Source organism: Heloderma suspectum, chromosome 1, assembly GCF_057233095.1.
Source record: "Heloderma suspectum isolate Gila_16-S chromosome 1, 16-S_ref, whole genome shotgun sequence".
Taxonomy (NCBI): domain Eukaryota; kingdom Metazoa; phylum Chordata; class Lepidosauria; order Squamata; family Helodermatidae; genus Heloderma; species Heloderma suspectum.
The window spans coordinates 407,957,503-407,983,491 of record NC_139458.1 but is presented as its reverse complement, the minus strand read 5'-3'; the positions used below and the strand labels follow the sequence as shown (position 1 = coordinate 407,983,491).

Here is a 25,989-nt window from a genome sequence, read left to right as displayed (position 1 = left end):
CCGTCATGCCCCCTCTTTAATGAGCTTCCGTCGTGCATTAAAAACGTGGTGGTTCAGGCAGGCATTTGGGGTGGGTTAGGGTATTTAAAAAAAAAAAAATTATGGTAAAATTTAATTGTTTTAAATTGCTTTATGGTGGGTTGTACATCGCCCAGAGTGGCTGGGTGACCAGTCAGATGGGCGATTAATAAATTTAATTAATTAATAAATAAATAAATAAAACATGATGTGTTCTGCATACAGGTTGAATAGGTAGGGTGAGAGTATACAACCCTGCCGTACTCCTTTCCCAAACTTAAACCAGTCCGTTGTTCCGTGGTCTGTTCTTACCGTTGCTACTTGGTCATTATACAGATTCCTCAGGAGGCAGACAAGATGACTTGGTATCCTCATACCACCAAGAACTTGCCACAATTTGTTATGATCTACACAGTCAAAGGCTTTAGAATAGTCAATAAAATAGAAATAGATGTTTTTCTGAAACTCCCTGGCTTTCTCCATTATCCAGCAATTTGGCAATTTGGTCTCGAGTTCCTCTGCTTGTACAACCCAGCTTGTACATCGGGCAATTCTCCTTCCATGAATTGCTGGAGTCTACCTTGCAATATCTTGGCATTTTATAGTGTTTTATAATTGGTTTCCATTGTTCTTAACCCCCCCCCCCCAGGTGGTGTGAAAGCACTAGAAAGGTGAGATATGAATACACACACAAACACACACACACATCAGCAATATTTTTAGGTTTGGTATTTCATCCAAATGGTTGGACTATCTATCAATTATAATATTGTGATCTCCACACAAATAAAAAATAAGAATAGTTTCCAGTCCATCTATACTAGAACCCACCATTCTGAGGCCTTGAGTGGAGGAGGACAGCTGCATCAGGAAGGGAAATTGGGTCAAATTCTACTTTGCCCTGTGAGCGTCAGCTCCGGCCTAAGGACTAGCGAAGAGGGAATTGCTTCAGAAGATTTAAGTCACATCCAGGTAAGACAGATCTTATATTGGGAGAAGGACCACTGGAACTGGTTGCTTGAAGAGGTATGGAAGCAAGACTAATAGAGGTTATTGCTGGTCAGGTAAACAAGAGAGAATGTGGTCAGTATGATGGGTCAGTTTAACAGTGTAATCTAAGCATTGGGAACCTTCTTCCTGTTGAGGATCACAAGTTTTGTCCTCAGACAAAAATTGTTGGGCACCACATTCCTGCAGTGAGTGTGGCCACAGGAAAAGTGGGTGTGGCCAAAGTAGGCAGGGTTTGCAAAGTGAGTCAAGGTCTGCATAGGGGTGCAACCTAAACCAGGACTGGTGAAGCCAGCCATGTGTGCATAGGATCCTGCCCCAGGAGTTCAGTGAATCTGTCTCTAGAATTATTTGGTATTCACTGGTCTTTTGGAAGGGGTGGGGAGAAAAATGTAGCAGTCTTTTCATTAGAAAAGATGTGGACTGATTTATATTTAATATTAATTATAATGCTGGTGCATCTACAACTAAATAGACACTTTACATTTTGAGAAAAAACACACTCAAGAATCATGTCCAAAGGCTCACACTCTGAAATACACAACATCTATAAGGAAAGAGGATTAGAGGAAAGGGGGAATTTAGAAAACAAAGCACATTTAAGTAGAAGAAGCCTAGGCTGAAGTCAATAGAAGCCAAACTGAGTTGCATTAGCTAGTAACTAATTACTGCTTTGGAGAATACCAATTAAGGCTGCAATCCTGTATGCTTTTACCTGGGAGTAAGCCCCATTGAACTCAATGAGGCTTATTTCTGAATAGGCATGTATGGGATCAAACTGTTAAGTCATACAAGAAGAGAATTCTAGAACTGGAGAGAGGAGATGGTTAAAGATATACCATTCAGAGCTTCTACAGCTTCGAGAGATGGAACTATTATTTTATTGTAAGCCACTTTGGGGTCCATTGTAATGCTGAAAAGCATTGTATAAATTTTCTTACAAATAAATAAATCTAAACTTTGTCAAATGGTGAGCAACATCTAGGTCTGGATTTACTATGGTACACTAACCAATTTTGCCCTGTTCCTTGTTTTTTCTTAGCTGATAGTTAAGGGACCAATTGAAAGAAGACATGAGAGGTAAACTTAACCTCTCAAAACTAATGTATAAAGAAAGGTTCCTTGACTCGAATCACCTTTGACATAATGCTGGTTCTATTCTATGATAACAACTAATTATAAGTCTGGCTTTTCTGTTTTGCAGGTTTGAACATTTTGGCCATAAATTTTGACTTTGACACATGGATTTCAAAGCCAGTATAACCACCTCCAATCCCATAATTACCGCCAGGACTAAATTTATTTCCCTGCTCCTCTCTTGTCACTGCACTCATCTCAACAATGAAAATCATGGTGGGTTTTCTATCCTGTTTGTGTGCAGAAAATGAATATATTTCAATCTGTAGAAAGCAAGAAATCATAGCTCAAAGTCTCAGTTAAACCGATCAATACAATTAAAATATATGGCACATAAACTGTGTATCAGCAAACCGCCCTAAAGGTTAATTTCCTATTTACAGTTTCCAACGTCCTTTGTACTCAGGCTAATTCCAGGATTTGACAAACCTCTACACTCTGTTTTCCCCAAAACATATCTGAAGCAATTTAAATGTCTCTCCAATGTATTAAGATGTCAGCAAATTTTGCCTATGGCATTTTGGTCTGGAAACACGTTCCTCAAACCACAGTGGGGCAAGATAAATACAGGCTGACAGATATGCCTTGAAATATCCAGAGAGTTTATATGTAAACAATGATCTGACTGAAGTTTTATTCTTAAACTCTGAGTTATCATTACAATCTAAGTTCACTGTTAGCGTTCAATGCATTAAGCATTGTCTGAGGAATTTTTGCCTTAGAAAGCTTTATCAGAGAGTCAGAGACAGAGTTTTAGTTACTTGGTTATGTGAAATCAGTATCTGCACCTCTTCCCACCAAAATCACACCCTTCCTCCCAATACCCTCTGGGAGGTTTTCCCTCACCCAAGCCAACTTTCTTATTCTGACACAGCTAAACCAATTTACAACATTCTGTGCCTAGTCCTCCACACAGAAGCTAGAATATTCATGAATCTCATAGGTCATGATGATGAAGCAAACTTGTAAGTAGGTAGTAGTTACAGTTTAGTCTCATATATGATGCTACATATGCAATTAGTTTTCTAGTTCAAGACTCTCACTGCTTTTACAATATCATTTTAAACTTGCAAGAAGAAGAAAAAACCTATAGGCATGAATGTGAATTATGACCTCCTGCCAATTGTAAATGACACAGTGATTCTGATACCAAAATATTTTACAGTGTCCACTTCAATTGCATGACCCAAATGAAGAATTAATTTTCATATCCTTTGATGGTTTCCATAAATGTGTACATCGGCTGACATTTCTGAAACTAGCTTGTGATTCTAGGCCTTAGACATTTTGCTGAGGCAGAACAGCAAGTGGTGCCATCCACCCAAGTCAAGGTACATACTACCCAAAGCCAGCAAAGTTATTTTGGCAGGTAAGGCAGAAAATCTTACAAGCCCCTCTCCCTCTCCCTGGCAATGAAGATAAAATTACACCAAACTAAATACCTTGCTATTTGCTGCCCTTTCATGACATCCTAAATCTGGCTGGGGAATTCTGGGAGTTGTAGGACTTTTTTCCATCTAAACATGCATAGGATTGCACCCTAAGACATGTGCCTCACTCTGCCTGATAGTAGGGCTGGCCCTGTCTAGGGCCAAAGCCCTAAACTTTAACAACACACATGCTAGATTTAAGCATAATACGCAAGTTGGGAGAGACTGGTTGCATTCCAAAGAATAAAGAGGTGGTGTTTATTTTTATTAGCAGTGATGCAGCTAGGCCTAAACCTTGGGGCTTATGTCTAGGGCCCTGCATTCCAGCGAGGGTCCCCAAATGTCCACCCAAAGAATGTCAGGTGATGAGGGCATCAGACCAGTAGGAGCAAATTCCATTTTATAAGAACATAAGAACATATGAAGAGCCCTGCTGGATCAGACCAAGGGTCTATCTAGTCCAGCATTCATTCTGTTCACACAGTGGCCAACCACCTGAAGTCATGAAGGTCCTATGATGTAAGCAAGTCTAAAATGCAAAATGGCACATGCTCAGTTATTTTTTTTTTTCCCGTCAGACTTGGCAAACAGCATTGTTGTTGTTGTTTTCTAACATATCAGGAATGCAGAAGCAAATGTAAAGAATTGGCAGGGGTGGGAGGAGAAGAGAAATGTTAGTTGTGTGCTTCACAACTGAAGTAATACACAGGGTCATCTAAAGCCTCCCCCACACACATGCACACGCACCCCCCCCCCGATAAGACCATTAAGTCCAGAGTCTAAAATTGCCCAGCTGCACCACAAGTTATTACATTTCACACAGTAAGGAGTCATGTATAGACTTCATGAGGGAGATCTTGGCTAAGTAGTATACCAGTTGTAGCCAATTCAAGAGAAGCTTGCATTCCCAGGAAGAAGTCAAGAGCCAGCCACCAAAGAAATCTTTGGGCCCAGGCTAAATACTGCAGTTGGTTACACAGCTTTCCTTCTTGGGAGTAACTTTGCTCTCACACCAGGAATAGCGCTGTCACCTCAAGACAACCTGAGCAAGAGGAGGGAAATAGATGCAGTGGCTGCTAGACACCCACAGTGGCTTGTTGTGGGTCTGTAAGGGAATGACAGTGGTTGTGGCTCCTGGGATTTCACCTCAAAGGATTTCACACCAAGATCTGAAACAGATATATGAGAAAGAGACCATTGCCTGCTTTGGAACTGACTGATATATATTGTTAGAGCTGAGCCCTGTAGTTGTTTGTGTGCTAATCCTCAAATGCTTTGATAGGTTAGCAAACTCCATACAAGTAATCCCATTGAGAATAAACTTTGCATCTTGAAACTTGTTGAAATTCCTGTGGTAATAACATTTCTATCAAGCTGTGCAATGATTTTAAAAAATAAAATAAAGGAAGTTTATGTCTTCCTGTGAATTATTTATGCAATAGATCTCTCTCACTGTCTGTCCATCTTACACAGAGAGAGACATTGGGAAACACAAGAGAGCCACCATGCTAGGTATATATTGAGATCACAGTGGATAATGACAAACATTTAAATGCTAATGTCCATGGACTAAGTTCCATCTTTCACAAAATACTTCCCTTATAACCTTTCTTCTTTTTTTCTGGTTCTGAAAGTCTTTGATGCCTGGTCTTCACTTGAAACTTATTGCAGAGTAAGGATGTCATGGCAGTCCAAGACACACACACACACACGCTCAGCCCTGTTCACAGAGCTGCCACACTTACTGGACCTCACTCGCTGAGCCGCTGTGCAGTCTGTGAGCACTTGGCAACTACCTGACCCCTCAGCGAGCTGCCATTTTGTGAAAAAATGGTGGCTTGGGTTTTTCCATAAATGTAATGTTATGTAAATGGCAGGCATAAAGAGGCCATTTACACAACATTACATTTACAGAAAAACCCAAACCACAATTTTTTCGCAAAATGGGGGCTTGCTGAGGGGTTGGGTGGCTGCTGAACACCCACAGGCCATGCAGCAGCTCATCCAGGAAGCTGAACAGGGGCAGACAGACGGCGGTGGCTTGGAAAGCACCTGGTGGTGCAGACAGGGGCGAGTCCATCCATCCCTATTCCAGACACAATGGAAGTAATGGTGATGACGAGAGACCAATGTGAGCAAGGATCATAGGGATGGGTGAATCTGTCAGTTTTGCTTTCTCCCACATGAACGTTTTTGAAACCTCAAGTTCTTTCTCTCCTGAATATGAAGAACTTTGTGAATCTGGGTAAATTCTTATAAAAAAATAAACTGAAACAAAATGCTCACCCATCTGTACCAGCCCAGTTCCATAGTGCTGGTTCATTCCAAACATGGAAAGGACCATGTTGAACTTGCCTGCCATATAGCTATTAAAGATGAGGAGCCTGTCAAAAAAAAAAGAGAGGTGGCAACCCCAATTAAACACTAACACTATTGAATACACAGGGATTCAAACCCAGAATTGTAAGAGCTAAGCACTTACTGCCCTGGACCTGGATGCACAAATCTGGTTCAGTTTCCTTTTTTTAAAAAAATTATTAGATGTTTACCCTGCCTTTCTACCAAGAAAAATGGTACAGAATTTTCTCCCACATTTGATTTTTTTTTAAATTACATATCTCAAATTCTTTCTCAAATATGAAGAACTTTTTGAATTTTGGTAAATTCTTATCAAACTGGACTGAAATTAATTTTTCACCCATTCCTAGTAGGGGATGAATTTTCCAATTATGCATCGTGGTTACTAGCCCTGGAAGACCACATTCACAACTTGGGAATTTTCCTGTAATAGTGATGGGCAAACTTCCCTCGGCTCATTCCAGGATCACCTCTGTATTTATTGGTCAGCATTCAGAAACATCTCCCCTCTTTTCTGGGGAGTACCTTCTCACCTTGCATTATCGGTGCATGCACACTGATGATGTCACATGCCTAGCCACTATTCGGTCATGCACACACCAAGGAGATTGCAGTTTGGTTCCACCTATCCTGCACCTATCTTCAGCCCTGGCTGAAAGCCACTTGGGAATTCAACACACACACACCAACCTTGCAAACAAGTTCACCTGGGAACAAGACAGAATTGTACATCTGGATGGTTTCCAAGAAACAATCAGGAAAGTTGATTGACCTAAACTCACCAAAGGGGGGGGGGGATACTTACCAAACAAAAGACTTCTTGGTTGCGTGTTCAGGTCACATAGTTCACAGCAGACAATACCATTTTCATTGAGAGTAAGGGGTTCTTAAAGAACTCCTGTACAAAAGCAGCTGGATTTGTGGGTCTGACGTTTCATAGGAAACAAAAAACATTTCATCAAGGGCAATGGATTAACATTAAAAATTTCAGCACACATACCTAAAAAGGACCTGGTTTGGGGCACCTGGTCTGCTGAATCCAGGCAATGAATATAGAGAATTTGATTTAACATTCTGAGCCAGAGAAGAACTCTGGGGAAATTATACTTGAAGCCAGACAAATCTGTATACTGATTACTGAACCAGATAATTACAAATTTTGGTGCCATCATGACCCTTTTTGCAACTTTTGGAAGCACATTTGGAAGCTCTGCCTAAGAGTGCCTTTTAGCAGTGATGACAAATGGCTGTAAAAACAGTTATCTGGCCATCATCAGTGACACCATTTATAACATTCTGAGAACATAGAACTGACACTATACCTGTTCTTGCTTCACTGGCTTAATTTCTGCCTGAAATATTAAAATAGCAGGAGGCCTGCAAGGAAAAAAGTTGGGATGGAGGAAATTATGTGCCTGTGGGTTGCATTAGCCACAAGCTCATTACTTTCATAACTCACAGAAAATGGAACAGGCTACAAAACAAAAGCCTCAGCAAGTGACTGAATAGTTAATATTAGTGGCCTATTAATGAGAGCTCCTAGTACCAATGACCCAGAGCTAAAAGGTACAGGCAGCTTGAGACGAGGTCTCCTTTATGGGTTAGAACAGAGAAATTGGAGTGTTTAAGAGTTTAACTGATGTTCCTAAACACCATGCAAGCAAGAAAGCACGCAGACACCAAGTTTCATTCTGATCAAAGTAATGCCAAGTATAACTTTTTGGATCCAGGAAGATAGGTTAAAAATAGATTACATTCCCCCCACCCAAAAAAAAGGAAGTATGAAAACCGTTGTGTTGGATCCGGACTTAATCATATAAACCCATTCAAATCAACAGAACTTAACTTTGTCATGACTAACATGCTCCGTTGACTTCAGTGGGTCTGCTTGAAGCATGACTAAGTCTGGATCCAACCCATTGTCTATAGTTTAAATAATCCCCTGGGCAGTCATCAGATGGGATGACCAGAAGCAAAGGCGTATGACGCTCCTGTATAGTAAAGAAAAGGTATTTGTTGTCCTATAGATGGAGGCCTTCCAGATGTTTTGGACTTCAGTTTCCATCAGCCCCAGCCAGCATAGCCAGTAGTCCCCATGGCTGTGAGCTGTAGTCTATAGCATCTGGATGTCACCAGGTGGGGAAGGCTGTATTAAAAGCTGCCCTCTTCTAAGTTTTTCAAGTTGTCCTGGCTCCTGATTTGTTTCCTGGACTGATTCGAAGTGCTGATTTTGACTTTTACATCCATAAATGGTTGGGGACCAGCTTATCAAAAGGGCTGCTGATTCCAGCCTTCCTCAAACTGGCAATCTCCAGATGTGTTGGATTAAAAAAAGCCCACCCAAATCTGGGGAGGTTGAAGGATGTAGCCCAACTTATCTGGAGGGCACCTGATTAGCTTATTCCTTCTTATTTAGCCTCTTGTTGCTGTTCACTGAACACAGCATCTTTGGGGGCAAACGATAGCCCAGGGGAGGGAGATTTTTCAGCAAGAAACCACATTCCAGATGAAGCCTCCAGGGCTGCTTTTTCTTCAAAATAGGAGTAGCCAGTTTAAGGCTAGTGTGGTTACCAAAATGTGTAGTGTTGTCCCATGATCTTCATCAAAGGCTCTTTTTTGGGGTCCCGCAATGGTTATGGGCACTACTGGAGATAGAGCCTTCTCTGTGCTGGTGTCATGAGCATTATGGGACACCCTAAACTCACTTTTGTGAACCGCCCAAAGAGCTTCGGCTATTGGGCAGTATAGAAATGAAATAAATAAATAAAATAAAATTTGCCTGGTGACATCATCACTATTAGCTTTCAGAGACTAGGCTAAATTTATCCTGTTTGCTTGAGTCTTTGGTGGCATTTCATATTGATCTTCTCTTAGCTACTGGACATTTGTTTATTTTGTTTTAGGCTGTGTTATCAAAACTGTTGTTTAATTTGTTTTATTCTTGGTATTTTATTGGATTTTAAATGATGTTTGCAAGTCACTTTGATCATCTCAGTGGTGGAAAGTTAGGATATAAATCCTGTAAACAAACAAAGCAATTCACACGGTAATCCTGTACTGAACAACCTGGTAGTAAGCCCAATTTAATTCAATGGTACTCCCAAATGGACAGGTATAGGATTGCATTTAGGGACAGTCTATTTCTGGTCTATGTCAGTTTCACATGTGTTCACTTTTAAGTCCATTCTGTCACATTTTCTGTGATTTTTTAAACACGTCCACAAAATAATTTAAATTGTATACATTTCCCCCTAAAATACGCATGTTTAACTGCATTTCCCCCTAAAATACACATTTTTGTATGTATATTTTTTGAACCAAGAAGTACACAATCGAATGGATAACTGTGTTCTGACCGACATATATGTCTGGGAATGGGAAGTGTAATTTAGATTGGTTCACTTAAAAATGGGGATGAAATGAAATTCTCTAGCATCTCTAGTTGCCAGTTGTCATCAATAGGGATGGCAGAGAATTCTGCCACGGATCACGGTGAGGCTGAATGCCATTGCATTTGGCCCCCCGAACTCCATGGCGGAATGGCCTGCCACCCCCCGCCCCCCTGCGGATCCCCCCCCCAGGACGAGACTCACCTGGGGCGGATCTTCCGGGTGGCAGCAGCTCCAGCAGCGGCCGGTCTTCCGACCGGCTGCCACTGCCGCCATTTCCACTCTGGTAAAAAAAAAGAAAAAAAAGAAAATCGTGATAGGCTACATAAAGATTTACGTAGCCTATCATGACTAGGTTAAAAAAAAACACACGACGTGATAGGCTACGTAAATCTTTACGTAGCCTATCATGGCTGGGTGGGTTAAAAGAACAACAACAACCGTGTACGCATTTACATAGGCTAAAACGGGGAATCAAAAAGGGACTCAAATAGCGCCCGCTACACTATTTGCTTTCCCCTTGATTTTCACCATCATAGTCTACGTAGATTAAGAGGGCAAAAATAAGGAATGCAAATGGCGGCGGCCATAGCCGCCTCCATTTGTGTACGCGGTTTTTTGTTTTACCCAGAGCCCTCTGTGGCCGGAAATCCAGCTGCGGACGGCTCTGGCCTGGCTGGGCCTGGCCGGCTGCTCCATGGAGCTGCCGTGGAGCACAGCCAGCCGCGGAGGATTCCGGGGGGGAGGAACGGAGCGCCTCCCCCCCGGCAAGGATTCCGGGGGGAGGGACGGAACGCCTCCCCCCCACCATCAACATAATCCGCGAACAGGTAAGTGACTTTCGTACATCCCTAGTCAACAGATGAAATTAGATCTCATCACTGTAGTCTCCATGGGACAAAACTTCACCTGGTGAATGTCTGAATAAGAGCTCTGTTAGTAAAAAAAAAAGGAAAAGAAATAAAGATAGCAACCCCAACTCACATGGAGCTTGCCTTTGCTTAGCTGAAAGGAAGAAGTTGTTTCTGCTTAAGCTGAGTGTACTTTCAGTTAGCAGGAAAAAAAAAACCAGATTAATGTCTCATCTTAGTTAGCACTGATGTGAAATGTCTGAAGTTTATACTTCAGAAGGCAGTTCAAATTCAGCTGTCTCTCAGAATGTACATTTGGGTGCAAAACCTGTCTTGCTTGTTCTGGAGTTTCCCACCCATGAAGGGAAATTAGGGGATCATGGACTGGACCCCGTGGCTTACGTCAATCCCCTGTGAGTTGGCACAGAAAGTAAAATTCAGAGCCCAATCTTACAGGTGAGAACAAAAACCCACCCTCTTCCCTTTGGCTAATGGCTGCAGAGAAGGGAAGCAGAAACTCCTGCCAACAGCTACGAAAAGTCACCACAACAGTATTTCTGCTCAAGCGCAGTGCAGAAAGCCTTAATGAGCTCATTATGTTTTTATAGAGTGGCATACCCCACCAAGGTTTTTGCCATCTTTTCTTACTTGTCCTGCTCCAGCCCCTGGAAAATTAAGAATCAATCAAGTAGATCCAGTCAGAAAGTGGGCATGTTTATTCTTGAGAAGAGTGAGGAGAGATATGATAGCGCTCTTCAAGTACTTCAAAGGTTGTCACAGAAAGGAAGGCCAGGATCTCTTCTCGATCATCCCAGAGTGCAGGACACGGAATCATGGGCTCAAGTTACAGGAAGCCAGATTCCGGCTGAACATCAGAAGAAACTTCCTTAGAGCAATATGACAATGGAACCCATTCCCTAGGGAGGTGGGCTCTCCCACACTGGAGACATTCAAGACGAGGCTGGACAGCCATCTGTCGGGGATGCTCTGACTTGGATTCCTGCATTGAGCAGGGGGTTGGACTCAATGGCCTTGTAGGCCCCTGGATTTCTCATGGAATTCTATGATTCCATGAGAAAGGGGTTGGATCCAGGATCTGCCGCCAATGAGAGGATAAGCTCTACCTGATTTGGGGGGATCCCATACACCACAGCTCACCCCAATCATCAGGGTCTTCCAACTTCTTGTTTCAGGGGTCTGGAGAGGCTGCCATGACCAGGAGGTTCCGGGGAAGTCAGTTCCACCAGTGCAGTTGATCCAGTGGAGATCCGGATCCAACCCCTACCTCCAATAAGTGCATAAATCCAGCAGCCCAGTGTGAGTATTCCAGACTGCTTGTGCTCCCAGTATCCCATGACAAATGGAACCAGTCTGAAGAAATCTTTAGGCATAATCCAACTCAAAGTTAAGCATTTAAAAATCCTATTGATTTCAATGAAAGAGAATTAAGCACACGGATAAATCTCCCATGGAAATCAACAGGGCTTAGCTATGCTTAATTTCAACTAACTTTGTCCCATGTCATATTTTATATTGTATTGTATTGTATTGTTTTGATGTCCCTTGACCATGGGTGGGCAATTTGTAGCATGGGTGCCAAAAACAGGAGAGGGAGAGAGAGAGTGGCAGTTTGTGTCATACGTACCTAGACCAGAGGACTTGTTGGCCCTTCTATCGCATAGTCATTTTTACGCTGTTGTCTGCCTCTCTAGCATTGCATTGAGCCTGTTTACTGGCTCAGTAGATTAAATGCAATATCACCCCAAGGATGGAAGGTGGGGAAAGAGAATGAAAAGGTGCACTAGAGAGGAATGTGACTCCATCATATACTTTTGTTTTTACTTGGTTATGACACATTTGCAAAAATGTTTGGCCATCAGTCACTTTCTTAGGCCATTTTAACAACAGTGTCCTATGCAGATGTTTACAAAGTTAAAGGAAACAGTTTGATTCTTATGGCACAGCATGCTAAATTCCTTAGTACTGAATATTATAAATAAAATAATTACAGATAATGATGTTTTGCCACAAGGGAAAAGGAATCATATATTATGGGAGAACCCTGCTAGTAGGAGCACAAGATGAAAATAAACATCTTTGTTTCCAGATACAAAATGCTAATGAGATTTCAGTCCTTCTGTTAAGAAACCCACACATGTTTGTGCATTATAATTGTAGGATTATTTTATTGTGCCTGGATTCACCACTGTGAAGAAAAGTCAGGCAATCTTTTAAAAATAAATAGGTTGATGGAAACCATCATACATTTGGGTTAAAAGAGCAGTATGTGTCTAATTCAGAAGCCAAGACAAAGCTCTTTTTTATTTTTTATTTTTTTGAGGAGGGGAAGGGAGGATGTTGTTTTTTGGTTCTCAAGCTTCTTTTATTTATAGAAATATACTATATGTAAATATACTCCTGGATCAAGGAGTCCTGGCTTTTCGTAAGCTTAATGAGAAAAGCTATGAACCATTTTGCCAATGTCTATTAGTGACAAATATGAATTTTCTGTGAAACAGAGTCATGCTGAATGATGCATCATTAAGAAAAGTCTGGGCTTTACAGTCGAACTGTGTGTGCGCGCGCATGAATGTGCATGCGTGTGCATGCGTGTGTGCGCATGTGTGTGTGAGAGAGAGAATGGGAAGACTTCCAGTCTGATCCTATGAGCAGTTATACCAATGCAGAAGCATTTAGGTTCCAGTAGAATGATCCCACTAGAGCAAAATAAGACTTCATCCTTTCATCCTTGCACCAGGATCACCATCTGACCCAAGCCCAGCAACTCCTTTTGGGACTTGTGTACCAGTGACATTTTATTTGTAAGAACAAGAAACCACAGCCTGCTTGATAATTTCCAAGGTGCCATCTAACACTGTGATTCTATGATAGCTGAGAACTAGGGATAGATGAATCTCTCAAGTTCTTCCTGTCCTTTACAGGAAGAATTTCACAAATTTGGGTAAATTCTTATCAAAAACAAACTGAAAAAAACATTCTCTTCCATCTGCATTGGCCAAATTCAACAGGTACTATTCCCAGCATGGAAAGAACCATGTTGAATCTACTGTGAAAGATGAGGAAGCTGTCAGAAAAACAAGGTGCCAGTCCTAACTCATTGCCAACATGGTTGAATACACAAAGATTCAAACCCAGGGCTTTAAAAGTTTTTAAAGCCCTGGGCCTGGATGGACAAGTCTGACAGTTTCAGTTTCTCTCACATTCAAATGTTTAATTTTATGTTCTTTCCATCCCAAATATGAATAAGTTTGTGAATTTTGATAAGTTCTTATAAAAAACAAACTGAAATGAAATTCTCCCTACAGAGGTCTCCCTTTCATCTGATGATGAAAGTTTCTTTTAAAAAGTGATTGCATTAACTTCATTTAAGCCCTATTAATTTTAGAGCTGTGCGCAAATGGTCTCTTGAAATTCTTTCCCATTTTTGTGGGCAGAGAAACTGAGGAGACAATTTCACCAAATTAGTCCAGGTGGAGGAGAAATTCTCAACACTTTCTCACACGTAGGGCTCCCCATTGGCAGTGGTCATAGTACAGTTTCTTCCTCTTTTCCTGAGGGTGTTGGGGGCTTTTTGTGCTCCCACTGCAAGTGTCAACATTAGCAACTGTGTTGGCAACATAGCCCCCATTTTGCATCCACCATAATGCAGGTGTGAGGGGAGCAGTGTTGTGTCCAGCTCCAAGGAAAGGGTGGAATAGTGCTGCGGTTAAATTTGTCCTCCAATTCCCTCTAAGTTTTCTTTCCCCATGAAAGAGGCTTCCATTGTTCTGTCTCATTTTCAGGGTGTTTTATAAATTTGTTTTTGTGGTGTTTTTAGGCTTACCTCATCACTGTGAGGCAGTCGAGGGTAGGGATGTTAGAGAATTCTGCCACGGATCCCAGGGGGGATGAATTCCAGTGAATTCGGCACCCTGGAATCCATGGCAGAATGGAGTCCCCCACCCCACCACCCTGCGAAAGCCCCACGAAACAGAGCCTACCTGGCTGCGGCTCCGGCGGCAGTGGCAGCAGTGGCAGCTCCGGCCACTGCTGGGCTGCAAATGGCGGCCGTCGTAGCAGCCGCTATTTGTGTCCCTATGCCGGCCCATGATAGGCTACGTATATATTTATGTAGCCTACAACAGCTAAAGCAGGAAAGCAAATGGCGTAGAGGACGCCATTTGCATCCCTGCTTTAGCCGTGATAGGCTACGTAACTATTTACGTAGCCTATCACGGGCCGGTGTAGGGACGCAAATGGCGTCCCCTACGCAGGTCGCCACTTGCGTCCGCACCAGCCTGGCAGTGGCGCTGGAGGCCCCGTTGCAGATTGGCTCGGCTGGCGGCTCTGCAGAGCAGAGCTGGCAGGGCAGAATTCCAGGGGGAGGAGTGAATCGCCTCCCCCCCCGTTGAAGATTCCGGGGGGAGGAACGGATCACCTCCCCCCACCTGCGGAACCCAGCAGAGCCAGGTAAGTGGGGTTTCGTACACCCCTAGTCGAGGGTGCTGTGTGTGAGTTTTCTTTCTATTGCACATCGCTCAATTGCTCTGCAGCCTCCTAGGCTGCCTGCACTTCCTGATGTGAAAGACCCCCATGGGAGGAATTACCTCATGACGTCTTCCCCTGGGCTTTAATTGAAGTGCAGGAAGCCAAGGATACTACAGGCAGCAGGAGATTTGATTGTACAATGAGAGACAGGACACTTGTGCACACTGCTTGGCCACCTCCTAAGTAAGAACCCTGAACCCAACCCATGAGAACCCATGAGAATTTCTCCAAATTTTTCTTCTCCTTTGAAATTCTTTTTGAAAGCAATTTATTTTCCATTAAATTGAATGAGAATGGCCAAAATAAAGTGGGAGACATTTTTGGCACAGCACTAATTAATGTATTACTCATGCAATGATGGAGACTGGGAACTACCACAGTAGCTCCATGTCCCCCCCACCCCCGGTGGCTGCTGGCCTCATCTCCCTTGTGATTTAGAGCCCTGGAAAAATCACATATATTTAGAAATGTAGGTTAGAAGTAACTGGAAGAGGAAAGATAGTGGGATCACTTGTCTGACTTTCTAAAAATGTATTTGGATTGGAAACTGAATGTAGGTTTGATTGTTCTGGAAGGCAAGAAATGTCTACGTAAATGATGCAGCAGGAAGTTCTGTTAGGGACAAACACAATGGCTTGCAACACAATGTTTGTCTTGTCAAACATGTTTTGACTTTGTACAGTTTGTTTAGCCATTCAGTCCATAAAATAATGGTCATCAGAATCTTGCTAGCATCTTGTTACTGTTATACTGTAATGTATTGTAATGACTGTTAGTGTATTTAAATGGTCTATTCTGTGAAATGCTTTGTATGTGTGGAAAATGTGGTGTGCAAATAAATTGACTCTGACAATGATTTTTGGACCACATTGACATAATTCCTGAAGTAGGCCTCAGGGCTGGCCCTACCATTAGGCAGGGTGAGTCAATTGCCTCAGGTGGCAGATGGTGGGAGGCAGCAACAAGGTGTTCAAGGAGACAGCTGTGTGCCTTGAAGCTGACCCTGTGCCCCTTAAGTTGGCCTGCTGCCTTCAGGTTCAGTGGAGGACATAGCCTCAGCATTCATGTTGAAGACAGATTCATCTGCCTGTCCAGACAGATTTTGTACATGGAATGGGAAGGGGTACCATCTTGTCCTTCATCTCAGGCAGAAAAAAGTCTTGGGCTAGCCCTGATAGGCCTGGCATTATACTCAGTCACTCTCCACAGGAAACTGTACCCTGGCAGAGCCTACTGGGGCTCATGCCTGCCCTGGTCCCCCTGTCTGAAGTGGTGGATGGCTATGAGATTCTGCCCTACAATGCTCCAGAGCAATGTTCTGCTGGGTGGTCCAGAGCATTGTGGGAAATATAAATGATGGCCCACTGTTTAGGAGGGGACTTTACTGCGGGCCTCTCAAAACACTGGAGTTGATGTGTTGTTGTTGTTATTTGGATAACTTTCTCAAAAAAGACTAAAGGCATCTTACCACAAAAATTAAAACATACAAAAATTAAACTAAAAACAAATATCCACTAAAACATTACCATCCCATAAAACAACTAAAACAGCAGTGACAACCATAAAGAATTCAACTGATGCATTAAAGAACCTGTCTTATATGCCATCAAATGCCTGGGAATAGAGGAAAGTTGTAGCCCATTGCCGAAAAGATGACAATCTTGGCACGAGGTGGGCCTTGCTGGGGAGAGCCTGCCACAATCAGGGGCCACCACTGAAAAGCCTCTTTCCATTATTGCCATCCTCCAAATTTCCCTTCAGAGAAGGGTCTCAGATCATTGATCAGAGTGCACAGGGTAGGTACATACCAGGAGAGGGATTCTATCTGACCTTGCAGCCCCAAGCAGTAGAAGGCTTGAGAGGCTAAAACCAGCACCATGAATTGGGCTCAGAAATGTACAGACAGCTAGTGCAGGTGGGCCAGAATCAGTGTTATATGTTCAGGCTTCCTGGTTCCTTTCAATCTATCTGGCCCACTGCATTTTGCACAAGTGGCAATTTCGGAACCTTCTTCAAAGGCAGCCTCGCATAGAGTGCATTGCATGAATCTAACCTGTAATCTAAACTGGTACATCCAGTAACCCCAGAACGTAAGAAAATAATATAAGAGCATAAGAACCACCTTGCCCAATCTATGACATGCATCTATGTCCATTGAGTCCAGCATTTTGTTTCCAGCAATGGCTCATCAGAAGGGCATGAAGGTGATGGTCTTGCTCCATTGTTTGCCCCCGGTATATGATTGTTGTTGTTGTTGTTGTTCAGTCGTTAAGCCGTGTCCGACTCTTCATGACCCCATGGACCATAGCATGCCAGGGCTTCCTGTCCTCCGTTCTCTCCCGGAGTGTGCTCAAGTTCATATTAGGGATGGCGGAGAATTTCTCCCCGAAACTTCGGGGGGCCGAGTGCCAACGTGTTCGGCCCCCCGAACAAGTTTCGGGGAGAAATCCTCCGCACCCCCCCGCACCCCGCACCCCCCCCGGGACGGGACTTACCTTCGCCAAATGTCCCTCCCGGCGGCGGGTCCGGACGGCGGTTCAGCGGGTGTTCGAGCGGGGCGGGAGCGGCAGCCGGTCTTTCGACCGGCTGCCACCCCCGCCATTCCAATAAAAGAGAAAAAAAAAACGCCCCCGTGATAGGCTACGTAACGATTAACGTAGCCTATCACGGCTAGATTTGCAAAGTCAGCCATGATAGGCTACATTAATCGTCACGTAGCCTATCACGGGTGACTTAAAAAAAAAAAAGCGCGTACGGATAATGGCAGCCCCCATAGGGAGCCGCCATTCCCGTTCCTTATTTGGTCGCTGCAGTCTACGTAAAGATTTACGTAGACTACGGCGAAAATAAGGGCAACGCTATTTGCATTGCCCTTATTTTCGCCGTAGTCTATGTAAACATTTACATAGACTACAGCGACTCAATAAGGAACGCGAATGGCGGCTCCCTATGGGGGCCGCCATTTGCGTACGCGCTTTTTTTTTTTTTAAGTCACCCGTGATAGGCTACGTGACGATTTACGTAGCCTATCACGGCTGACTTTGCAGATCTAGCTGTGATAGGCTACGTTAATCGTCCCGTAGCCTATCACGGGGGCGTTTTTTAAAAAAAGAATGGCATTCGCGGCCGGGCGAGGTGGGAAGCCTCCTCCCCGGCCTGAATTTCGGCCGGGCGAGGCGGGAAGCCTCCCCCCCGGCCTGAATTTCAGCCGGGGCGAGGTGGGAAGCCTCCCCCCCGGCCTGAACTTCGTGGGGGGAGCCGCAAAGCGCCTCCCCCCCACCGCGAACAAGCTTCGACGAAAGGTAAGTGCCTTTCGTCCACCCCTAGTTCATATTCATTGCATCGGTGATGCTATCTAGCCATCTCATCCTCTGCCGTTCCCTTCTCCTTTTGCCTTCAATATTTCATCAGGATCTTTTCCAGTGACTTTTCTCTTTGCATTAGGTAGCCAAAATATTTGAGCTTCAGCTTCACTATCTGTCCTTCCAACGAGCAGTGAGGGTTGATTTCTTTTAGGATTGACTGATTGGACGTCCTTGCAGTCCAGGGGACTCATGAGAGTCTTCTCCGCACCACAGTTCGAAAGCATCAATTCTTCGGCGCTCAGCCTTCCTTATAGTCCAGCTCTCACAGCCATACGTTACTACTGGGAAAACCATACCTTTGATTATACGAACCTTTGTCGGCAAGGTGATGTCACTTCTTCTTACTATGCTATCTAGGTTTGCCATAGCTTTCCTCCCAAGGAGCAAGCGTCTTTTAATTTCATGGCTACAGTCACTGTCTGCGGTGATCTTGGAGCCCAAGAAAATAAAATCTGTCACTGCTTCCATTTAGGGATGTCAGAGAATTTTGCCACGAATCGCGGGGAGGCCAAATGCCAGTGCATTCGGCCCCCCGAAATTGGTGGCGAAACGGTCTTCCCCCCCGCCCCCCCGGGACGGGACTTACCTTCGGCGAATCTTCCTGGCAGCAGCTGCAGCAGCAGTGCGGCGGCAGCGGCCGGTCTTCCGACCGGCTGCCGCCACCGCCATTTCCAGTTTTAAACAAAACAAAACAAAAAAACATGATAGGCTACGTAAAGATTTACGTAGCCTATCACGGCTAGATTTTTTAAAAACACCGTGATAGGCTATGTAAATGTTTACATAGCCTATCACGGCTGATTTAAAAGAAAAAAAACCCGCACGTACGCAAATGGCGGCGCCCATGGGCTCCGCCATTTGCATTCCTTATTTTGGCACGTCTTAGTCTACGTAAACATTTACGTAGACTAAGATGGCGAAAATAAAGGGAACGCAAATAGCATAGCGTCAAATAGCGTATGCGCGGGTTTTTTCTTCTTCTTTTAAATCAGCCATGATAGACTACATAAACATTTATGTAGCCTATCCCGGCTGACTGCAGGGATGCAAACAGCGGCGGCTACGGCCACCGCCATTTGCGGAGCCGGGCGGCCAGGATTCGGGGGGGGAGGGACGGAGCACATCCCCCCTGGCCAGAATTTCAGGGGGAGGGACGGAGCGCCTCCCCCCCACCACGAATGTCACCCTTCGAAAAGGTAAGTGACTTTCGTACATCCCTACTTCCATTTCTTCCCCTTCTATATGCCAGGAAGTGATGGGGCCAGTTGCCATGATCTTCGTTTTTTTAATGTTGAGTTTCAAACCAGCTTTTGCACTCTCCACTTTCACCCTCAACAAGAGGCTCTTTAGATTCTCTTCGCTTTCTGCCCTGGTATATGATACTGAGATGCAAACTGCCTCTGAACATGGAAGCTCAATTTAGCTGTCATGGCTAATAGCCGTTCGAAGTTCAAGCTATCAATGGCTAGTAGCCTTGATGGCTATATGCCACCTCCAGTATCAAAGGCAGTGTGCTTCTGAAAACCAGTTGCTGGGAACATGAGCAGGAGATGCTCTCACACTCGTGTCCTACTTGCAGGCTTCGCAGAGGCAGCTGGTTGACCGCTGTGAGAACAGTATGCTGGATCAGATCAGATAGACTTTTGGTCTAATGTAACAGGGCTCTAGGGATGGGCGAATTTTCGCTTTCTCCAGCATTTTTTAAAATCTCAAGGTCTTTCTCTCTTGAATATGAACTTTGTGGGTTTGGGTAAATGTTTTGATCAAAAATGAACTAAAACGAAATTCTCAACCAATCCCTCTGCCATTCCTTTCTTACTGCCCCCAAACCTTGGAACGTGCCTCCCAGAACACTGGTATTATCTTGCTTGTCTTGCTCCTTTTAAATCTCTCCTTAAGAGGCTCCCACAAACCCTTTGACTCACCCCGCCCCACACACACACACACACTTCCCCTGACCAACTGTGCATGCAACTGAATCAACCATGTATTCTTTCCCTGGTTACCGCTGCTTTCCTTTACCTCTCCTTGCTCTGTTCTTCCCCCTTATCAAATTTTAGATTTCAAGCTCCTAAGGTCAGGGACATGTCCTTTTGTACTCTGTAAAAACTCCTAAGAACATAGGAAGCTGCCTTATACTGAGTCAGACTATTGGCCTACTAGCCCAGTGTTGTTGACACTGACTGGAAGCCGCTCACCAGGGTTTTATAACCTCAGGCAGGAGTTTTTCCATCCCCACCTGGAGATGCTGGGGATTGAGCCTGGGACCTTCTACATGAAAAGCAGGTGTTCTACCACTGAGCCATGGTCACTCCCTACTGATGGCTTATAAATAAATAATAATAGCTGAAGGGAGAGTGCTAGCAAAATACAGAAGGATGACAGAGACAGGGAAGAACATGAAATAGTAGCCAAAAGATAAGTATGACGCTGTTTTTCCTGCCCCCTTTATTATTTCAACAACATCATCCATCCTTCATAATTCTTCTGGAATGAGCCTGTGCTGTTATTTCAGCAACTGTTTGAGTTGGCTGCTTACATGCCATGGTGTTACTTATTTGTACAACATGCTCTTTTATTTCTTATGCTGAACCTATCTTGAACCCATATTTATCACTGTCCAAAACATAGTTTGCATGAAACTGCAAGCACTACTTTGCATTTTTCTGTCAGTGAATACTTAAAAAAAAATAATACAGTGCATAAGCAAGAAAAATATAGTCATTATTGGATGGGGGGTGAGCAAATATTTTCAGTGTGATAGTATATATTTTCCCAATTTTTATTTCTTCAGGGTGGGGAAATAAATGTTTGCCTATACACAAAGATTTGCTGTGAATAGCCTTTTCAAAAATGTGTGCATATGTTTATTTATTATTTATTAGATTTCTATACTGCCCAATAGCTGAAACTCTCTGGGAAGTTCACAACAGTTAAAGCCATAAAATACAACACAATATGAGAGTTTAAAAGTTTAAAACTACCGGATAAAATAAAAATAATAATAAAAAATTCATATCAAACCACTTGAATGATCATGATCACAGGACCTATTCTAACATAATATTTTCTCCTTAAGAACATAAGAAGAGTCACACTGGATCAGACCAAATGTTCATCTAGTCCAGCATTCTGTTCACACAGTGGCCAACCAGATGCCCATGGGAAACCCACAAGTAGGACACGAGTGCAACAGCACCCTCCCGCCCATGTTCTCCAGCACCTGATGTACGTAGGTGCTGCTTACCTGCCTCTTTTGCTGGAGGTAGCATATAGCCATGAGGACTAGTAGCCGCTGATATGTTGGAATACCTGGTAAACTGTTGTTTATAGATTTGTGGCAGGGACTAATGGAAGACATCATCATCATCATCATCATCACATTTCTATCCCAGCTTTTCTTCTCTTGAAAGGAAACCAAGGTGGCTTATATGGTCCTCCTCCTCTCCATTTTATCCTTACAACCACTGGAAATGGTCTGGAAACTTCAGCTAGTCCAAAATAGGGCAGCAACATTGTTTGCAGGGACTGTCCAACAAGATCACATTATGCCAGTACTTCTCCAGCTGCACTGGCTGCCAGTCCATTCCCGGGCCTGATTCAAAGTGTTGGTATTGACATTCAAAGCCCTTGGGGACAGGTTAACTGAAGGATTGCCTCCTCCTATATGTGCCTCCCCGGACCATAAGATCATCCCCAGCAGTCCTTCTCCATGAGCCCCTGCCAAAGGAAGTGAGGAGGGTGGCTACCAGGAAGAGGGCCTTTTCTGCTGTGGCACCCTGGTTGTGAAATGAGCTCCTTAGAGAGGCTCGCCTGGCACCTGAGTTGTATTCCTTCTGGTGCCAGGTGAAGACCTTTTTATTCTCCCAGGCATTTTAGCATTTTAGCTTCCTAATCTTTTAGCTCTGAGGTTTTAAATCTGTATTTTAAATCACTGCATTGCTGCAACATTTTATTCTGGTTGTACTGTTATATTGTGGTTTTAATGCTTTTATATTTTATATTGTTTTATCCTGAGATTTTTGGTTTTAATTTTTGTGAACTGCCCAGAGAGCTTCGGCTATTGGGTGGTATAGAAATGAAATAAACAAACAAACAAACAACCCTGTGAGGTAGGTTAGGCTGAGAGTCAGTGACTGGATCAAAGTCACCCAGTGAGTTTCACAGCCAAGTGGGGACTAGAACCCAGATCTCCCGAGTCTCAACCCAGCACTCTAAGCACTACACCACACTGGCTCTCACGCTGAACCACTGAAATGGTCATCTTGTGCTGAACTCACCATGTAAAAAGAAAAGGACAGTTAGGAAACAGACCTGGAATTGAATTCCCTCCGTTATTGTAAACAAGCCCCAAAAAATGCAGTAGTCTTGGAGAGCTACATTGATAACAAGTCCTCTTGCTGGTTGGTCTAGGACAGCCTTCCCAAACCTGGTGCCCTCTAGAAGGTGTTGGACTTCAAATTCCATCAGCCCTAGTCAGAATAGCCAGTGGTCATGGAGTTGAAGCCCAAAACATCGAGGGGGGGGGTCTACACTGAAGAAGGCTGGTCTAGGGGTAAGATTCTTGCTTTAAGTATGAGAAGTCCTGGATTTCATTCCCAGAGAAGCCCATTTTCCTGGGGGAACTATAACTTTAGCAAAACAAAAAACAGGGGGGAGGGTTCAGTCCTGGAAGCTAAAAAGGATCAAGTAGCAGGTGAAGGGAAAGTTGTTTGTCTAAGATTCTGGGGAGCCACCGCCAGCCAGGGTAGACAACACTGAGTAGGATGGACATTAGGTGACACTGGGGATGTATGAGAAATTACTTTCAGTTCCGCTTTGATCAGGATTTACCCAGTTCGCGCCTTCCAGACTGAACACGGACTCAGAAACAATCTCCAGTCGAAGTCCATACATTTCCAAGCTTGCAATGTGATTTGTAGCCCCCCTCCCCCCCTGCACTCAACAGCATGCATACATTTGAAAAAATGTGCATGTAAAAATGCATACTTTTGGAAAATGCGCACCAATACGCTTTAATCAATGGGAAAAGAATGCATACATTTCAAAAAATGTGCACAACTGATGCATACAAAATGCACATTAAATACAGACAAATTTCATGTGAAAAGGCAAAAGCAAACTTCAGCATCTGATACAGACTCAAGTCAGAACAAACTTGAAGAGGGAATTCAAAGAACTTCGGCCAGCTCAAGTTTTCTTTATTTGCACATTCCTGGATGACACCAAGATTTAATTAAAAGTGTAGACAGCCCTTGTTTGTAATTTTATCTTGCAGAAGTTGTTACTACATGGGGAAAGCATTCAAAACCACTGCTGCTACCTGAAGTGTGAAAAGGTTCCATTCACCCTACCATCTCAGCATCCTCAGAATCTCATTCTCTGCATGTGTAACGGGCCTCAGAGGATTTTTTTCTTAATGTATGGATGATTTGCACATTAGGGTCTCAGGTCACTCCAAGCTCAGAACCAAGTTGTCCAGTTTTGTAACATACAAAAAATGGGGCAATTGCATGAGAAGTTGGAGGTGATCATTTGTTCTTGTTTTCCAGTATAATTAATTGTTTTAACATTTATTCACTGTTTTTCCAAGGTGAAATAGCATGGATTCCCCCCCCCCCCAAAAAAAAAAACTAGTGCTGGGCTGAAAATTTCTCCAACATGTTTTTGACCATTCTCATTCAGATTGACAGAAAGGAAATTGCTTTCAAATAGAAATCCAAAGGAGAAGAAATTTCAGAGAAATTCTTATGGGTTTGGTTCAGGGTTCCTGTACTTACCTTACCTATAAGGTGGTTGAGGAGTGTCAACGAAGAAATGTTGACTCAACTTTAGTTGTCATTCTTCAGGATTCAGGATCTTCCCCAGGGTCTTCCAAATGTTTAATTTCGGAGGGATTGTTGTGGACACATTTTGTGTCTCATGTAGGTGCTGATAATACCGCTCCTTCCCTGAAAGCCCTGTGGTGGGTGTGAGGGGGTGGGGGCAGTGTTAGTGGTGTTTTTGAACTTACCTAATCCCTGAGGTGGCTGAGGGTGCTGTGTGCATTTTTCTTCCTATGACACATCTCTCCACTGCTCTGCAGTCTCCTAATCTACTACCTGCATTTCCTGATCTGGAAAAAAAAAACCCTCTATGGGAGGAATTACCTCATGATGTCCTACCTTTGGCAGGAAGTCCGGGAAGCTGAGGAGGCTACAGGCTGACAGAGAGATGATTGTACAATGAAGACAGGGCACTTAAGTTGAGTCAACATTTCTTCGAAGACATTTTTCCTCAGAAAAGTCCTGATTTTGTTTCTTTTTCTTACCCCGCCCCCCCAAAAAAAGAAAAGGCCCCTTTGCAGAATTTTCTCCAAGTTTTCATCACCATTATTTTTTTGTGGTGGTTGCATCCCCCCCCCCCCCGCATGCTCTGGAATTATGCTAGGTATGAGGTATTGTGGAGAACGAAAAATGGGGGGCAAGCTACTTACACAATTGATCCTGTTACCATTTGCAGTGGCAATACAAAAACAAAACAAAACAAAAACCCTTATGAAAATAGCAAGAACCTGTGCTATAATCCCTGCCAGTGGTGAGCCCTGTAAGAAATTGTTGGAGAATTTCTCCACCCCCTGGAGAAACTCAATGAAACTGTTCCCCAATTTCCTTGCCCACAAATATGGTGCAGAATTTTGAGAGGCCATTTGTGCACAGCTTTAAAAACAAAATCAGCCCAGATATGACTCCATCGTTTTAACAGTTTAAGGACAGCTCATTGACATGTAAGAAGACCATTGACAGGGACTTTAAAATATTTTGCTTCCATCTAGGAAAGAGGTGGAAAAATTAACCAAGGAACTATTCTATTCCCTACTTTTTCCGACCTCAAAAAATGTCTGTGCCTATGTTACGGATGGGCAGAAAATGCAACCATTTCACATGACTTGGCTAAAGCAATTGGTATGTTCCAATATTCAGAGCAATTGTCATGGAAACCATATCCGCACACCACATTCTGGCCAAAAATCATCACCCCTTTAGAAGGAACGGAATAGCCTACAAATATTTTAAAATGGCATTTCAAATAGACTTTGTATTAAATATCCGTCCAGTCCAAACCAAGTCAGACAAATACAGCTCTGTTCATTTTGCCAGTAATATCCATTCACATTTATGTTTCACCCCAGTATAGGTACTAATTTCTTAAAAAAAAAAACACAGCCCAAAAACAACAACCAAATTTGCACATATGTTCAAACTTACAAAACATGGCTTTGTTCAGAGCAGCCATACAACTTGGCAGTGAATATAGGCATGATATTTATGGTCTAAAAAACAAGCAAACCCAAAACTATGTGCAGTTACATAGTTAATGTTAGTGTTCATAAAAATAAGTGGTTGCTATTAGGAAGTATCACTGAATGGCATCTGGTTGTTCCCCACTGGGCCTGCCAAATTACACTTTGGATTTCATTCCCAAATTACTGTTTGGTTTCTTGGGTATAGGCTATTGTATTCTGATCCTATGATTTACTGTGACAATGGAGGCTCTGGTACATACACCACGCTCTCCCAACTTACTGGAAGACACAACTCTTCATAGGCAAATCCTTTTGCATGTACTCAGACCCCTACTAAAGTGAATGGGGCAGCTGACACACAACACAGCACACACAGAGATCTGGTTTAGGGTTAATCTGTTGTTGTGAATGTTCACGATGTTTTCCATGAAATATGTCAGCTAACTAATGCCCACTTCTTGTATTCATCTGCCTTTTCCCCATCATATTCAAGTAGTGATGTTTAATATGAATGCAGTGCAATGTGACAAGACAAGGATGGGTACTTATGAATCACCCCCCAAAAAGGGAGAGAAAAGGCATCACCAAAAAGGAACACAA

At 43.4% G+C, this 25,989-nt stretch overlaps 1 long non-coding RNA gene across 2 annotated transcripts; it reads right to left on the bottom strand.

Annotated features, from left to right (window-relative positions):
• Positions 1–739: 739 nt before the first annotated feature.
• LOC146360137 (uncharacterized) lies at positions 740–24,203 on the bottom strand. 2 transcript variants are annotated; one of them, XR_014787479.1, is made up of 4 exons: positions 24,118–24,203; positions 6,757–6,877; positions 5,880–5,977; positions 740–4,762 (listed from the first exon to the last, which is right to left on the bottom strand). It is a non-coding gene; the product is annotated as an uncharacterized LOC146360137 (long non-coding RNA). The 2 variants fall into 2 exon arrangements; XR_014787477.1 differs by having other exon boundaries at positions 1,445–4,762; positions 23,890–24,150.
• Positions 24,204–25,989: the final 1,786 nt, after the last annotated feature.